Below are 13481 nucleotides of genomic sequence, written 5' to 3'. Positions count from 1 at the left end.
TCTACAATAAAATGTAAATGTTTATGTTTGGCTTTTAAAGTTCTATACAACTTGACCTCAACCTATTTTTCCAATCTCATTGGACATTATTTCCCCTCCTTCACTCTGATCTAGCCAAACTAACCTTGTCTTTGTTCACCACACAGAAAACCCCATCACCCATCTCTGTACTTTTAGACTGGTATGCACTCTGTCCTTCCATCTCTTGGAGTCCTTCTCTTCCTTTGAGATCCAGTTCAGGCACCATCTTCCTCATGAAACCTTTTCTGATGCCCACAACTTTTTGTGTTCTTCCTCATAAGCTACCTTGTATCTGAGTACTTTGTATAAATATATATTTTTACTTATTCAGTATGTTATTTTGTTGTTCAGGTATTTTGGCTGTCAGACTTTTTGTGACCGCATTTGTGGGGTTTTCTTGACAAAGATACTGGAGTGATTTGTCTTGAGCTTCTCCATGAGGAAAACAGAGTTAAGTGGCTTTTCAGGGTCACATAGCTGGTAAGTGTCTGAGGCCAGATTTGAACTCAGGAAGATGAGTCTTCTTGACTTCAAGCCCAGCACTTTGCCCCCATATACATGCAGTATATGTTTTGTACGTATTTGTTGTCACTCATGAGAATATGAGCTCTTTACAAGTGTTTCATTCTTTGTGTTTGTAACCCTAGCGCCTAGATCGAGCCCAATGACTAGCACATACAAAGCACTTAATAAATGCTTGTTGATTAATTAAAAACAATGGGAGGCAGATAACTGGAGATGTATTTTCTTCTCATGATTGGTCTGTACCAATTCATTAAAAATGATGATACTACAGAAATTACTTTACATATGTATGCCATACCAGACAAATTACAGAGAAGACACTTTATAGAATTAGATGAAATAATAAACAAACATGGAAAATCAAATGGAAAAAATCTCAGAGAAATAATGTTAAAAATTATGAATAGAGAGGGCATAGCATTATCAGACCTCAAACTATTATAAGACGTATGTATAAGTTATGAAAACTATTTGGTACTGGCAAAAAAAAAAAGTAAGAACATGAGATTAATAGAACGTTCTTGATAAACAAGAAAAAGTAACCATTCAAGTCCAGTGTTTGTTTGATACACCTGATAACATGTATGACTAGGAGTTGGACTCATTACATTTTTTAACAAGAATTGTTGGTTACAGTAGAAATCAATTTGGCAGAAATTAGACTTAGACCAGCTCCTTAGTCCATATATTATAAGTAACTCAAAATAGAAAAGATGCCAACCAATAAGAATATTCATATTTGAACGACATTTTGGGTATGAGTTTGGAGGTATATAAGAAAAGTAACTAAAGCATCCATATACAGGGACCAAGTTTTTCAACATCTTCAAAAAAAGTCAGAGAAAGAAACAAAGGTCCAATGTATTCAAAACAAAGAATTGGAAACAAACTCTCAGCTCATCAGCTAGGGAATGATTTATATGGATAGTGACTAAGGCCCTGGAGGGCTGTGATGGAGGCAGATCAACTAGTTTTGAAACATCTACTTTCTTTGTTCTCTCTTGAGTGTAGGCCAAGCAATGCTACAGTTGGCTCAAAGAGTATATGCTATTTAGTAATTATATAACTCCATATTGCTTTCCAAAATGTTTTTACCAATTCAAAAGTCCATTGATAGTGCACATATGCTTTTCAACAATACCTACAACATGATTGTTGTCATCATCGCCAGTCTTATGGGTGTGAAGTGGACCCTCAAAATTACCTTAATTTTTATTTCTCTAATTATTAATGATTTGGAGTATTTCTTCTTTTTTTCACATGGCCATTGATAGCCTTGGTTTTTTTCCCTGGAGAACTTCCTGTTCACTTCCTCATATTATTTGTCAACTGGGGAATGGATTTTATTCTTTTTTTTTTTTTTAAAGCAATCGGGGTTAAGTAACTTGCTCAAGGTTACATGGCCAGGTGTTTCTGGGTGTGGTGCTAAGTGTCTGAGGCCAGATTTGATCCCCTGGTCATCCTGACACTGGAGCCCTTGCTCTTACTTGCTGTGCTACCTAGCTGCCCCTAATGGATTTTATTCTTAAAAATTTCAATCAATTTTTTTAAACATATCTTTGAAATGAAACTTCTGTTAGAAAAGCTATCTGCAAAGATTCTTTCCTCCCACTTAATTGTTTTACTTTAAATATTAGCTGTATAGGATTTGTTTGTGCAAAATAATGTTATATATTCAAAATTATATTATATCTTCTGTGTTTTTCTCTATCCTTTTGTTATGAGCTTTTCTTTTAGCCATAATTTTGATACATAATTCCTCATTATCTCTATGTTTCTTTAATTGGTTTATGATGTGACTTTGATTCTATCTAGGCCATATTTAATTTGAAGCTTATTTTTATATAAGTTGAATGTTGGTCCAATATTTATTGAAGATATGGTCAGAAGGTGGAGCCAAAATGGCAGAGTATGGCAGGAACACTCCTGAATTCATCTCTAAACAACTATAAAATAACACCTCAACCTACCTTCCTTCCTTCCTTTTTTGTTTTTGCCTTTTAGAGGGCAATTGGGGTCAAGTAACTTGCCCCAGGTTACATGGCTAGTTTTTTTGTATGGGTATTAAGTGTCTGAGGCCAGAACTGAACTTGGGTCCTCCTGACTCCAGGGCTGGCGCTTTACTCACTGCGCCACCTAGACGCCCCTTACCTTCCTTCTTATACCTATTTTCCATTATTTCATTGAAGATCCATTTTTTTTTCCATGAAGGAAAATTATACTCAATTTTGCTGTGTATGTTATTCTTGGTTGTAGACTTAGTTTGCCTGTTGGAATATATCATTCCATATTCTCCACTTACTTTGTGGTGATAGTTACTAAATCTTGTTCAATACTCACATTGGCTTTCTGGAATTCTTTCTGGTTGCTTGTAATATTTTTTTCTTTCATTTGGAAGCTCTGCATTTGACAATGACAATCAACTTGTTTGCAATGAAAAACCTCATCCAAAATTTAATCAAGAACATGGATGGAGATCTCTTAGGATAAGAACAGGAATTTTATTCTCTTCCCCAGGTGAAGAGGGTGGTCTTCCCCATGACTGATCATGAGGAAGAGTTGTATTACAAAAGGTAGGACAAGAATTTATACCCCAATGTATCCAAACCCCTTCCCGGCTATCCCTTCTTCCATTGGCTGAGAGGTGGGCTCAAGTCTCAGCATGAAAACCTTCCCCAGTGGTAAACAACAGAGAAACCTGCTACTATGGCTTACAAAGAACAAGGATGCTGATTGACAGCAAGGGAAAGGGGGGGAAGGATGCCAAGGCAATGAGGAGGAGTGAGCTCAGGCTGTCCCCGACCCTGGCCAGGAGGAGGGGCCACAGAGGCCAGAAATCTGAAAGATTCCTGAAAGGGCTTGCTGCTGATTAACAGCTGAAGAAGGGGTTGGAGAAGGTAGAGGGAAGTTCTGAGAAGTTTTCACTCCACCCCCCCCATGACCAGAAGGCCTTTCTCTAACCTATTAATAATTTGTGAATATCAGTGTAACAATTTGTGAGGGATAATTTGCAATGAAGTTTCCCCATTCTGAAAAATCAAATCTAGAGTGACTTCAGCATCCACTCGGCCTAAGTTTAGAAGTCACCTGACCTTACAGGAATCTGGGACTTAGAGCACAGGAGACAGTGCCACCTCAGCACAAGATATGCCAAATAAGGACAAAACTGCCTTCCTGGCCTTGCATCGGACACCCACATGTTTCTGTGTCCTTTGTCTCTGAGATAGATTCCCGCACTTAGGTTGTGGGCCAGCCTCCCTACCAATGACAGTGAAAGCCAGTTGGGGGCTTGGATTTCTGCATTAGAAGGTTATATAACCATGGGCTTGTTTCTACCTGTGGCTCTCTCCCTGGCAGACACCATTTGAAAGATGGGGTCCTTTCTCATGAGAAAGAATAAAGACCCTTTCTGATCTCAGACTCCAACTCCAAAGGCTTTCATCTCACACAACTTGGATTATCTATCTATTAATTATCACTATTGTGAAGTAAAAATCCATTGTATGGCAGAGATTGGGAAGCACTGAAAGTAATAAGGTTGCAGACATTAATTTAGCACAACTCTTAGCATTTTAGGGCTGAGTTGACTGGGGTACAAGGATTGATTTACCTAAGGCCACACAAAGACCTATTGTTAGTAATGGTGATAGAACCCCCATCTTCTATTAGTATACTAATTTATGTTGATCTCAGTGGGAGGGGCTGGATGGGCTCAGTAAAATGCTAATCCTGTAAATCATTACAGGCAACACTGGTGCTTTAGTGATCCATATGAAACATCAAGCTCTAATATCAAAAACACAAAAAACAACCCCACCCTCCACCCCTCCCCAGACAACATCCTTCAGGGCCTGGCAACAGCACATTCCCTGTAATAGGGCTGGAGTCCTGTCATAATGCATTTTCCTTCTAGCCAAAAACATGTTTCTCATGTGGGTCAGATTTAATTGAATAATTGAATACCTCACATTTGCATAACACTTTACAGAAAACATATGGGACTACTTAGAATTAGAATGCTAATATACATGATCTTATTTGATCTTCCCCCCCCTTTTTTTTTTAGAAAAATGGAAAGGATCCTTTGAAAGGTAAACAAAGTAGACATTAGTATGTCTCTTTTTATAGATGGAAAAACATAATCAAATTGACTTGCCCTGGATCTAATAGTTCTGGTACCCAGATTCTACCGTTGTTGAGGTTTAGGGGTACTGGGACCCTGAAAGAGTGACACATGGGTCCTGATCCAATGAATTTGACTCAAGCCTTCTTTCAGCCAAAGGAAAACAAAGTTTATTAAAGATCTGCCATATGGGGTAGACTCTTAAGGAATCTGAACATTTGTAATGCTAATGTAAATGGGCCAGATAGAATTTAAGCCTCTGTGACACTTTGTATTGGCAAGCAGGCCAGATTGAATCTGAGCATCTTTATCGAGTCCAAGATGGATCTTATATACAGAAAAACTGTGGGAGGGATCTCGGGTTGGCCAAGAAGTCTGGGGTGACTTGAGGAGAGGTCTAGGGAGGATCTTGATGGGAGTGGCCAGTAGGTGGGGGTCACTAGAGGTCAGATGCCAGGAACCAAAAGAATGGACTCTGGATTCTCAGCATCAGAGAATTTGGACTGAAAGACTGAGGGAAGAAAAGGGGGAGCAGGGACTACAAATAGACATATACAGACAGGGAAGGTTGTATGAGTGTGGAGGGAAAGAGCCAGCTCCAGGTTCTGGGGTTGTGACTGAGAAACCAGTGTTTTGGGCATGGGAAGGTGTGGTAAAAGTGGATTTGCACCTAGCACTTTCTTTGAGCAGCATGGTCCAGCCAGCTTCGCACTCCCTGGGACAACCAGTCAGACTGAGGTAATTTTTTCCTTAGGACACCAGCAGGGGGAGCCCAACTTCTCTTCTCCAGGACTAACTCTATTCAGATCATACATTTGGGTCCAGAGCAAAGGTATCCCTTAGAGGAAAAAAGAAAGGGGGGAGTGCCCCAGACTGGATCCAGCACTCATTGTTAGACTTGTATGAAGTGATATAAAATGAAAGGATAACTTCTAGTATGGTTACTATAACAACACAATGACCACTTTTGAAAACTGAGGGGGAAACATGCCTCCCATGACGTCTAGAGATGCATGCATACATTTTCAGAGATGATTGAAGTTTTGATTGATTTTTCTTTCCTACACTTATTTGTTAGGGCAGGGGAGGGAGGTTGGAAAGTAAAAAAAAGAAAATCAATAGAACATTTAAAAGTATACAGAAAACAAATAGGTTCAAAAAAGAACACACACCAATTCTGTTACTACCTTGTTAAATTTAATATATACTTTAAAAAGACCTTTGTAACAGGAAATCAGGTTTACAAATAATCTTTTTTTGTGCTTTATATATTGAAATATTTGGTTTGTTTTATTTTATTTTATTCGTTTTTATTAGGAACTTAACAGAAACAAGCAAAAGATTCAGCTATAAGGTGACATTATCTGCAGAGCCATAACTTGGAATTTTTGCCCTGGGGGCAGCCACCATACACTGCTCACTAGCTTTTTCAAATTTAAATAGTGACTGAGACCATGGTGGGGCTGAGAATGCTGTTTTAAAGGCGGGGACCTGAGAAATCTGAGAGTGGGGTGCCTTGGGCTATATAAACATAAGCACTCCTAACATCTGTTTTACATGTTCATATACTATAATCTTGGATTTTGCAACAATTCAATTTTTCTCTCTGGCTATGTTTCAGACCTTTCATTCAGCTATAGTTGTACGAGTGAAAAAGCCCTGCTAATGAATCATACTGTGTATTTAAGCTTGTGCTTTCACATCTGTCTTAGTCATCATAAATTAATTACAGCTCTTAATATGCTTCAATGCCTGTCTTAGAAAGACTTATTGTTGACAGGCAGGAAAGTTTTTTTCTTTTTTTTAAACGTACCCTATACCTCTACTACACCCATTTATGATAATGACATAGGTCTATGAGGTCTAATACAACAACAAAAAGATGGCTGAGAGCCATTTTTCTCCTTGCCAGACACTCCAGACCTGTGTAACCAGGAGTGAATTGAGATATATGTTGAGGAGAGTCTGGGTCTGAGAACACATTGACTTTTCTCAGGCTTATATGTATTTAAATTATGGATGAGATGTTTTTGCTGCCTTGCCTTGGTTTTCTATTTAACTCTTTTCTTTGATGGAAGTTCATTTTGTCAAAGGACCAAAAAACTCTTACTTTCCAGGGAGTCTGGTGATATCACATATAATAATTGTAAACTGCCGATAACAGTCAGACCCTTAACATGGGACTTGAGTTCTCAGTTGAGATTACTGGGGGGGAGGGAATAAGCATTAATATAGTGCCTTCTGTCTTCCCCATCAGGGAGTTAGGAGGATGTCTACCTCAAGCATATGAAGACTCCCACAATGGAATGGGCAGACAAGAACAATTTGCTCCAAGGCTCATGAAGGCAGCTGAAGCAAGCATTGTAGAGTGCTTTAAGCTTGGTCAGACATGAAAGATGCCAAGGTCATCCACTGCGTCTTGGACCATCACCAGTTGTCTTAACTTTTTCTTGCCACCAGACTTCAATGACTCAAGAAGAGAGAGTAAGGCTGCAGATTTTGTGCAACTGTCTCACTTAGATCTAATTCATGGGTAAGTGAAACCTTGTGATGTCATTGATCCTCTTTGAAAATGATGGACAAACAATGACAACAACTGTTTTCCCAACAACTCTGAGAGGAAGGTGCTATTATTATCTCCATTTTACAGCTGAGATAACTGAGGTAAATGGAGGCTAAGTGAATTGCCTAGGGTCACATAGCTAGTAAGTGTCTGAGATTGGATTTGAACTCAGGTCTTCCTGACTTTGGATCTATCAATCTATCTCCTGTGCCTTCTAGATCCTAGAATATTATTGCCATGCATGGGCAGTGATGGGACAGAAATGGGGAGGGTAAGTAGTCAGGCTAAGCAGGAGATGCCAGAATGATACTGAAGGTCTAGGTAGACAAAGGGCTCAAGTCCAGGGAGGTGAGCAGGAGATATGAGACCAGGAAGGCACCATAAGACCAGGAAAGTTCTATAGTCTAGAAAATGGAATTCAGCAAAAGCAGGCAATATAATAAGCAAATTTGAACTCTTTTTCTATCCCAGAACAGAGTTTTCTTGTCCCTAATTTCATTCAATAAGCATTTATTGAATACTTATTATGTGAAAGGCACAATTCTTAGTGCTGAGAACACAAAAATAGATATGACATAACACTTACTCTGAAACTTCATAGGTGAATGAGGGGAAAGACATGCACAAATAACTGGCACAAGGGTGGGTGACATAAGTGCAAAGGAGAGGCCCAGGCAAAGGGATATGAGAAAACAGAGGAGGGTGAAATCACTCCCTTGCTTTCTCTTGCCTGCTACAAGGACCACAGCCTTAACTGCAGACTGAAAGCAATCAGGGGATCAAAGATCAACCCTGCCCTTGGTTAAAACAGAGCCAAGGGGATTACAACCACTGGGCAGTTCTACAAATGACGGTATGTTTCTAATGTAGCCCACCTTTTTTTTCCCCTCTAACCCTTTACTTCAAACAGTGAAAATGAAAATAGGTTTACATTCAATTGCTATCTCAGAACAGTTCTTTTATTTTTAATCTGGAGTCTACGAGAAGGGCACTGTAAAGCACTGTTGAGATTTTGCTTGGCTAACCAATTATCCTGTGTTACACAGAGTTCTTGATATTTAAAATCCCATAGCTATTCTGAAGATCCAAAGCCAGCAATCATCCAAACCCAGTTTATTCACCTTAAGAGGAGCTTCAAAGGTCTATCCCTGCATCATCAAGACCATGAAAAGGCAGAAAAGATAACTTGAATCCATGAGGTATGCAGCTGATAGAACAGTAACATATGTTGGTGTTGGATGTTGGAGGCAAGTAAAAAAAATAAACAGAAAGATCCCTTAAAACTCTGTGTAAAAATCCAGAGGGATTATTTTCTTCTTTTTAAATTCAAATAACCACACAAAGAATGAGAGAATCTAGGCTAAATCTTAAGTAATAGTGACTATCCATATTATTATTTATTATTTTTAATTTGGATCATAAATATTTTATCCATATCTATAATGTAAGTTTGGAAAAGTAACAATTTACTAAATGGAATAAGCCAGAAAGTTCCAAGTTTTCAATTTAATTAAATTCAACTTTAAACCCTTGAACTCTTGATTGGTGAAAAATAATTCAGTTTAGGTTGAAGAAAATAAATTACATGTTTGTGATATATACTGCAGTTTGTGTGTGTGCATGAGTGCATGTATGACAAGAATGATGGATCTAAACCTGCACCCAGATTATTGCAGTGGACCCCATACTTGGGCTACTTTTGATAACAAGTGGCCCCTTGTTAAAAGATGTATATAACCAACAGGTTCTGCCTGACTCGTTTGTCTAACAGACAGGGATATGGACCTGTGCCAGAGAGGACTGACCATTGAGACAGGAGGAGTCAGCCACTAAGTAGTCTTAAAAGGAAATCAACTTCTCTTAATTTCCTCCCCTCCTTTGGGTGTGTTGTTTGGGACTTGGACAGCTCATCCTTAGAGTTCTTGGGGGACAGGTAGACTTCTCTCAGTTTTCCTGTCCCCCCTCCCTAGCAACTACTAAGATGGCAACTAGTACATGGGAGAATAAGCATTTATTAAGCACCTTCTATGTACTGGGTACCAGGCTGAGGGCTGTACAGATCCTCACAACAACCCAGAGAGGCAGATGTTAAGCACATACCAAGCAGATGGTAAAACTACATTTTCTTGCATGAGACTGGATGTGAAGTCCCTAGCTGCCTTTTCTATTTTTTAAACCCTTATATAGGAGATAGAACAATTCTAAATGTAGATTTCCAGCCTCATTAGCTTCTTTGTGAACTCAAGAGGTCTGAAGCCACTGAGAGATCTGTCCAGAGAGAGGTGTTTCCTTCAGTTTACCCTTCTCAAAGGAGGTGAGCAGTTACTTAGATAGTCCGTCAACAAGAATTTACTGAACTCTTTCTATGTGCCAGGTACTGTGCTAAACTCCAGGAAATAAAGACAAAAAACAATTCCTGACCTCAAGGTGCTTATTAGGGGAGACAGCATAGGTATATACAAGATAGCTATAGAGTAAATGGAAAGTAACTTTAGAGGGGAAGGAAGGCTTAAGCAGCTGTGGGGATTGGAAAAGGCCTGTGGGATTTGAGTTGAGTCTTGAAGAAAGCTAGGATGCTAAGATAGAATGGAGGGTTATGTGGGAGGAACAGCAACTAGACCACTATGACTGGTTCAAAGAATGAGGAGAGGGGAGTACTTTAAGAAGACTAGAAGGGTGTAATGGTAATGGGAATTTGAAGAACTTCCCTGCCCCTTAATAAGCCTAAGGGAATTTGAAGATCTTCCCTGCTCCCAATAGACCAAATGTCATGGAGCCTGTGGTGGGAGGAGTTTGCTGAAGGGTGGAGCAGAGTCCACAGGAAGCTGGGAATCAGAGCAGTTAGAGGTGAAGAGAGGAGAGGACGTAGGAGACAGTAGAGGAGACAGGGAGGCTTGTGAGTGTTTGTTTGCCCTCTGTTGTGACAGGAAGGCTTGTGAGAAGGCTAAAGGATGGTGTAATACTAAAGAAATATTAACTTCTTTGTTGTTATGATGGATTTGGTTTTCTGATGTCTGCATAAATGTTTTGCTTCTGACTTCTATATGGAGAGTCTGTCATATTTTGTGATTGAGAACTATGCCAGTATCTTCATAGTTGCCATTGGTGCTGTGAATATTGTGTTGGTGCTACAAAGGGTAGGAGAAGTGAGGTACTATTCATTTCTATGAGGTACATGGCACAAAGGAAGAGATTTCTCTTTCATCTCAGTCTGTACTATTGTTCTATACTGGGCTTCACTCAAGGCAATCCCCTGGTATTTCAGTTTCTATATTGGAACGAGGAAAAGGTACTCACTGGCAATTAAAAGTTAAGAGAAGGAGATTTATTTAGCCCTAACAGAAGAAGGATATTTAAGGATATTTTTCAAGGACACCATGAATTGATTCAGCTAAAGTTGGACTTCGCTTCCTCTGATTCAACAGTAAAACATCAGAGAACTCTGGAGGTTCTCATGGCTCTTTTGTAATTAGGTGCCCACAATCTTTCATCCTCCAAGTCAATTAAGTCTCAAGAATGGTTTCAGTTTTTTTTTAAGGATAAACTAATCTACTTTTCTTGGGGGTAGGAAGTTAGGATATAGTTTCCATCACAACTTTTTTTTTTTTTTTTGCTTTTTGGAGGGCAATTGGGGTTAAGTGACTTGCCCAAGGCCACACAGCTAGTTCTTTGTGTTAAGTATGTGAGTCCGGATTTGAACTCAGGTGCTCCTGACTCCAGGGCTGGTACTCTATTTGCTGCGCCACCTACCTCCACCATACCTTTTTTTTTTTGCTTTTTTTTGAAGGGCAATTGGGGTTAAGTAGCTTGCCCAAGGTTACATGGCTGGGTTTTTTTGGGTGTGTGGGTGTTAAGTGTCTGAGGTTGGAACTGAACTTGGGTCCTCCTGACTCCAGAGCCAGCACTTTACTCACTGTACCACCTAGCTGCCCCCACAACTTTCTTAATAGCAACTCATTCAAGGTCTGTTTCTCCTGATCTGCTAGGGTTACATGGCTTATTCCTTTGGTGGTGGTCATAGCATTACTCTTTTGGATATATAATTAAGTACCAGAATACTAAAAGCCTCCTTAGCGCATGGCTACAGAGCAGAGACAGGCATATCAATCAACAAGATGAAGAATGTATATTACTAGATTATAACATACTGCTAACTGTGCAGCCCATTTAATGAATCCATCTAACTATCCATGTGCTATGTAGATATTTGCACATGGATAATGAACTAGGTGAAGAAATGAATAGAATGGATTACATTTAGAAAGTAATGTATTTTCAGTGATCATAAAGTCTCCCTGCACACCCAATGCCAACATTCTCCCAGGATTGCTCCATCGCTATGAATAATAGAATTCTGTGATCTCTAAAGATCTCTAAAGAATCAAATTGTAGGACAAAGAAAAGATGTCTAGTGGACATTGGTAGGTTCCAGTATGTTACCAATAATGACTGGAGTACAAGATTTGCCAATATGTAAAAGAATGGCTTTGGATTTAGGAATCAGGAGAAAACTAGGTTTGAATCTTATCTATGACATGTGTAAGTTGTGTGATACCCAAGCAAGTATCTGAGGCCTAGTTTCCTCATCTACAAAATGAGGAAATGAATACCTGTAAGGCCTACTAAACAGGGGGTGGTTAGGTGACACAGCGAAAAGAGCACTGGCCTTGGAGTCAGGAGGACCTGAGTTCAAATCCACCCTTGGACACTTGACACACTTACTAGCCATGTGACTTTGGGCAAGTCACTTAACCCCAAATTGCCCTCCAAAAAGCAAAAAAACAAACAAACTACTAAACAAGAGTTGCTGCAAATCAGCTCAAGTGAAATAATGCATGTAAAATGCTTTGTAAACCATAAAGCATTTATATTTGGTAGTACTGTTACAAGCAACATGAAAAATATACTGTCGAGGATGTATAATATCTCCAAAGATGGGGGACCTGTTATGGAGTAAGAGAAATGGAAAATTATTAGAAAGTCCAAGTGTTGCATTGGTATTTGCTATGATTTATGATCTTACCAACATAGGTGAATCTCTTGAACATTGCAGATGTCAGTCATCCGTGGCTTCTCATTGTTGTCTCTGCTTCCCATAGATCCTCTAGAAGGGTCAACCCAATATGTTATCTCTTCTAGATATCTTGATGTTACATGGTTACTAATGGAGTGTGTGGGCTGTCCATTGATAATCCCTCACTCTTGCTACATGACCAGCTGCCTCCTGATGATGTCCTTTCTGTTGCTTCTTCTGCATGATTCTTTATTGGCAATGTATTGCAGATTATTCATGCCCACCACATGCCTTCCCAGTGCTTTTTGGGTGACATGGCTTTATTTCTTTGTAACGAAATAAAAAAGTGAAGAGATAAAAATTTTCAATGTGATGGGCTGATCCCTTAAAGAAGATTTATGGAAGAACATAGAGAAAATATGCACAGGATGAAAATGCTTTGATGAGTTGTAATCTACATTGGCAGAAGAAATACTCACACTGATAAAATCACAGATTTGTGGAATATTAGAGGCACCATCTGGGAAGCACCATCAGTAGAAACATCTTCACTCTGACATTCTAATTAGTCAGTCAATCACCAAGTGTTTATTAAACATTTATCATGTGCCAGATGCTGTGTTAGGCACTAGGGTTATAAAGACAGGTCCAAACAGTTCTGTATATCCATTGAGTAGTATAGTCCCCTTGCTTATAGAAAATTCTTAATAAATGTTTATTTGTATTGTTTTATCCACAGATGTATACTCTATTGAAATCCCATACCTATGCCTCATCAGAATATGTAGATGATTCTTGTTTCTTGAAAATTGTGCCAGAGAAGTGCAATCTCTGACAGGTTGTACCAGTGTGGAAAGGCTTTAGTTATGGGGCAAATGAATGACCATGTGGTATCATCGATGTAATGATTGGTCTAATTCTACTGGGGCAGATTTGTGACCAAATGATTGGTACCAGATGACTTTTTTTTTAAATGCCATGTTGTGTTGAAATGGTATCTTGTTCTGGTTCCCCTAACCACTTCTTCCCTCTTCTCTCCACAGTTCATTGTAATAGTAATGAAATTTGAATATCCCTTTGTATTGCCAAGCTAACAGATACTTAGCACTTAGTTAATTATATCAAGCCTCTGCTAAAGAAACAGAAGGTATGAACCCTTGTTGCTGACTACCAGCTGCTGCCAGAGAAAGAGAGAGAGAGAGAGAGAGAGAGAGAGAGAGAGAGAGAGAGAGAGA

The sequence above is a fragment of the Petaurus breviceps genome, unplaced genomic scaffold, assembly GCF_028583685.1.
Source record: "Petaurus breviceps papuanus isolate PSGF00001 unplaced genomic scaffold, PetGlider_PUasm1.0 183, whole genome shotgun sequence".
Classification (NCBI taxonomy): Eukaryota; Metazoa; Chordata; class Mammalia; order Diprotodontia; family Petauridae; genus Petaurus; species Petaurus breviceps.
The sequence above is the reverse complement of the archived record's forward strand: the minus strand, read 5'-3'. Positions refer to the sequence as shown.